Below are 5,141 nucleotides of genomic sequence, written 5' to 3'. Positions count from 1 at the left end.
TAATTATTAATGTAAGAAAATGAGATTTTATATTCTACTTTCATAATCTTTTTATTTTTTTATCTTTTTTAACTTAATTTTTTTTCTGAGAGATTCAGGCTGATTGGGCTGAGACTTTTTTTTTTTTTCCCTCCCGATTGGATCACTGGGCGACTCGGACGTGGATAAGCCTGGCCATGCCCCGATTGTATAGGGAGACAGAGAACAAAGAAAAGAAGGCGACGGAGGAGAAAAACGCCAAACAAGGGCAAAAGTCTCTTTCCATCGATGTCTCCTCTTCTCCCATTCTTCACAGTATGACGAAGAAGAGAAGCCTTCGAGCTTCAAAGATGGTGACAAAAAAGGAAAGCTTCTTATAAACAGCAACACCCTATTTTAATGAAGTGAAAAAAAAGGAAAGAGCAATTAAAACCCTTCCTATTTCTTTTCCTCAGCTTCGGGTATTAGAGCCGTCGGATCCTTCCTTCTCCTTGTTTCACCTCTCTTTGGAATTCTCGTTGTCTTTTAATTCTAATTTATATGAAAAAGGAAGGTAACATCTTGAGATTCTCCTTCACGAGGAATGGGTAAGATTGTTTATTTTTGGAGCGAATTTAGTGGTGGTTGTTTCTAGGCTTAGTTTAATCAAATCCTGTGTTTGTTACCCTTTGGAGTGTCTGTTTTGTTATAAAAAAAAGAAATCTTTTGTTTGGGTTTGACAGGATGGGGAGTGGTGGTGGGATGGGGTTTTGTTCTCTGGGTTCGATTGGGAGGGAAACGGGGAGAAGGATAGTGTTTAAGGTTGGAGATTTCCTGTTGGATTTAGGATTGAAGCCATAGATGAGCTGTTTTTCTTGTTTCAGTCCTCATCGGAGGAAAACGAAGGCCAACAGCAAGACTGATGAAAGACAGTACGAATGCCACACCGAATGCCTGCGTCGCTGTCGATTCCATTGGTATGATGGAATTCCATCTCGATTACTTCTTGTCATTTTATTCCGAATTTTCTTCAAATTTTTTGGGGGGAATTTTTCTCGTTCTTGAGCCACCCAAAATTTCAAGGTGACCAATTTGATCGGTGAGGGGGGCTTCGGAAGGGTCTTCAAAAGCTAACTCGATTTCAACGAGGCAAGTTCTTAGATGGAAAGATTTTTTTCTTCTTGGTAAAATATGTGAATCAATAATTGGTTTTTGATGAACAGGTGTGGTGGTCATCAAGCAGCTCAATCACTATGGGCTTTAGGGGAGTAAAGAATTTCTAGTGGAAGTTCTCATGCTGATCATACTGCAGCAGCATGAGAATCTTGTGAGCTTGATCGGATGTTGCGCAAAGGGGGATGAGAAGCTGTTGGTTTATCAATAAGGAAAATCACTTATTTGGTAGGCTTTCTTAGCTGAAAGCTCTCTAGATCCATGTCTATGTTGTCTCTTCGCTGCTTCTCAATTGATGGATTTTAGTGTGTATGTTTTTATAATTATCTTGATTTTCCCCTTTTTTTCAAACTTTTCTTCAGCCATTGTCTTTTTGAACTGCTATTGTTTCATAACTGTTAGATTACAATGCTCCTTTTCACCTCTAATCAACACGTTCCCGTTGGTCGATGAATTCGATGTTTGAGGCGAGACCTCTATAATTTATTCTTATTTCTGCATGCCCTTTGAATCTAGGGTGGTCAAAGATAATAGAATATGGTACTGAAGCGACTGACAAGACAAAGGAACTTGGTGTGAACCGGGTCAATTCGGCTTATAAGATCGAATTTGGCCTGTACGGTCGGAACTCCTATCAAGCCGGCCATAATCGGTCCCTTTCCAACTGGAACTGGCCAGTAAGTGTCCGAACTGGCCAGAATCGATCGATTTAGTGTAGACTAGATAGGAACTGGTCGGTTCGCACCGAGTCAACTCGGTTCTGAACGGAGTTGTTACTGTGGAACTAGGTCATAATAGTAGATAATTTACGACGGCTCTCCCTGCCGCTTTTTCTTCTCACACAATAAAAAAAATATCAATTCAGTTGCCCAAAAGGACGATCCAAGCCTAAATTAGGTGTGCTTCTGTTCCCTTATCTCATTCTCACAATTTTCTTTTGGGATTGAAAAAATAGCTCGAAAATTATAAAATAAAAAAAAGATCATGCTAACATTTTTGATTTGGACTGTTTTTTTATATATTGTAGTTCTATGAATGAATTATACATTGACATAAAAAATTTTAATTTTTGGATTATATATAATTTTAAAAATTAAAAATATATTTTTTAATAAAAAATAAAAAATTTAAAATAAAAAATATATTAAAAAAATTATAAACGTATTTAGGGGTATGCAAAATAGTCTCTATAAAAATTTGTTATCCATTCATTCAAGTTTTGATGCAATTATGTGCATAGTGGCCTAGGCCTAAATTTGAAAAAAAATGAGAAATAAGTAGCATTTGATGCATGCATGAGGGCCTAGAAAAATATATGTAGCTTCTGTTTTTGGATTCTATGTGGATCTAAGCTGAAATTATTTTTTTAAATCTGAATATTTAAAAATTAATTTTAAATTTTAAAAATAATTAAAAATATATAAATAATACCAAAAATTACAAAAAATAGTAGTACATATTACATAATTCGTAAGTTATTTTTGAGGTAGAAATAATTTTTTTCTAAATTTATGATATTTAAACATATTTTTATTAGCAAATTAGATGTATTTTCTGAGTAAAAAAAATAATCTTCATTATAATAAAATTTTGCTATTTTTAAATAATTGATAAAGTGACATACTTGATATACCTGCAGGAATGAATCCATCAAGAAAAAAAAGAGTTAGAGCGTGATATTGGTTAGGATCATGTGCAAATGCTCTTGGGCCAATACTATTAGAAATGCAATTAGTGCAACATAGAGTTTAAGAAAGGAGGGGTAATCAAGTTGAAGCAGCACTTAGTTGGTGGTTACTTTGATATATCTATGTGCTGCAAATACCCACAAGAGGTTCGCCAACCGATGAACAAGCACTTTGCTGATTTTAGAGCAGTGAATGAGAGGATTTTCAAGAAGAAGGTGGAGGTGGATCGCCGAGTGGTAGAGCCACCTTTCTATTACTCAGATAGTCAGAGGAGCTGTTTGTTCCATATGACGAAGATCCACAGATTCAGGCAACCATGTAGGCCAACCTAGATGATCAATGACAGCAGGATGCGGTGGCCAAGCATAGGGCTCAATTTGGGCCCTCGTACTATGAGTCGGGACTTCGGTTCTGTGAGCAACATGGCAGATCTAGAGTTCAGTAGAGGCGGTGGCCGGATGCATCTATACTGGAGACTTTTGGCAGTAAAAAAAAGTCATTCAGAGAGATTCCACCATCAGCAGCAATCCATAATTTAGATCCAAATGTCTTCTCCAGCAAAAATTCGAAGCAGTAGAGGGTTGACTTAATGCTGAAGAAGGATGTGTGGCGAGCTATTAGATTCTGATTCTACTTTAACTATATACCAACGAATATGGCAAATTATATGTACTACAGGTTTGCCATTTTTACTATATTGGCTGCCGGTCCCAGTGTAGATTTTTTAGGCCCGAAGAATATCTATGGTGAGCTTTTTGACAATAACAAGGAGGAGCTAAAGAAATGGATAGCCTTCTACAAGAGCAAGTGGCCCGCATATGGACAACTGTGATGTGTGATAGTTGGATCGGTCCTATCAAGCAGAGCATCATCAACTTTTTGATATACTGTGATACGAAGATTTTTTTCATAAGTCGGTTGATGATTCTAATTAGGTGCACGGCACTCTGTATATCCTCAAACTGATGGAGGAGATAATTAATCAGGTAGGAGAGAAGAATGCCATGCAGATCATTACTAATAATGGGCTATAATATAAAGCCATCGGGGAGATCTTAATGTAACGACAACCACATATTTTCTGAACTCCATATGCTGCACATTGTATCGACCTCATGTTGATGGATATTTTGAAGATTCGTATGATGTAACAGACAATGGAGACAACCCAAACCATCACCAAGTATATTTATAACCATACGTGGGTCCTTTAAGTGATGGGGAGGTACGTAGGGGAGAAAGCTTGAGACCAAAAGTAATATGGTTTACTACTTACTACGTTGCACTTGATAGCCTTCTTGAGAAGAAAGCAACCTTACGTTAGATGTTTGTCAGTCTGGAGTGGTAAGAAAGTAGATATGCTGAGGCCGGCACTGAAGGGAGCAGTTGAGGACTTGGTGATGAGGTAGACATTTTGGCAGCGAGCCACTGCAATAGTGAAGGCTGTTAGAGCATTGTATAAAGTGCTTCGGGCCATGGATAGCAAAAGGTACCCCTAAGTGGGCTTCCTATTTCATATGACGGAGAGAACAAAGACTCAAATCATAGAGGTAGATCCAACCCATGCCTAGGAGTACATCGACATCATTGAGCGATGGTGGGACTACCAGATGGATAGGTACTTGCATCTAGTAGGTAAGCAAGAATATTAAAAATTAGATTGTTTTGTACTTATATTATTTTACTAAGACAATAACGAACTCTATGTGCAGCATGCTATCAGCATGCTATCTGAACCCTTGGTTCTAGTACAATGTAGCTGGAATTGATATGAATGACAAATTTATAGCCGCTCTGTGTAATGTAACTTACAAGATGGAGCTTAATTCAGAAGCCGTGGCGCCATGTCTAGAAGAAGTAAGTTAACTTAAATGACATGTGTAGGCTAACTAGTATCTTTTATTATTAACATAGTACAATACATTTGTTTTTCACAAACAAATCTCAACTCTTCTTTATCCATAAATGATTCCCTTTTCATTCCATCCTTTCAACATAATCTTCTCTCTATAGTAATTTCACAAAATGAATTGCACCCTTATTTTTTTTCTCGACATATGTATTTTGCAAGACCTATCAATGAAGATAGAGATTTGTAAGGGTAAAGAGCAAAGAGGCCTTACATTTTTTAATCAAATTTTAGTTCCATTGCTGCTCTTTTAGTCTCTCCTCAATCCTTCGACCTTTGACATTGTTGTTTAGGCCACCCATCTTCATCTTGGCTAATTTATTTATCCAAAATCATTCATCATGTTTTCTTTTCAAATAAATGTGTGTCAGTTTCGTCCCATTCCTAAATAAACAAGATTGTCTTTTTCTTTA

At 37.0% G+C, this 5,141-nt stretch overlaps 1 long non-coding RNA gene across 2 annotated transcripts; it reads left to right on the top strand.

Moving 5' to 3' along the window:
• The first annotated feature begins 222 nt into the window (after positions 1-222).
• On the top strand, positions 223-1,585 carry LOC148703080 (uncharacterized). Of its 2 annotated transcripts, none has more exons than XR_015987823.2 (2): positions 223-935; positions 1,042-1,585. It is a non-coding gene; the product is annotated as an uncharacterized LOC148703080 (long non-coding RNA). The 2 variants fall into 2 exon arrangements; XR_015987822.2 differs by having other exon boundaries at positions 710-935; positions 1,182-1,585.
• Positions 1,586-5,141: the final 3,556 nt, after the last annotated feature.

The sequence above is a fragment of the Phoenix dactylifera genome, chromosome 6 (genome assembly GCF_051530095.1).
Source record: "Phoenix dactylifera cultivar Ajwa chromosome 6, Ajwa_hap1_PhDact_Kaust_v1.1, whole genome shotgun sequence".
Classification (NCBI taxonomy): domain Eukaryota; kingdom Viridiplantae; phylum Streptophyta; class Magnoliopsida; order Arecales; family Arecaceae; genus Phoenix; species Phoenix dactylifera.
Note: the sequence above shows the minus strand (reverse complement) of the source record. Positions and strands in the feature narration are given on the sequence as shown.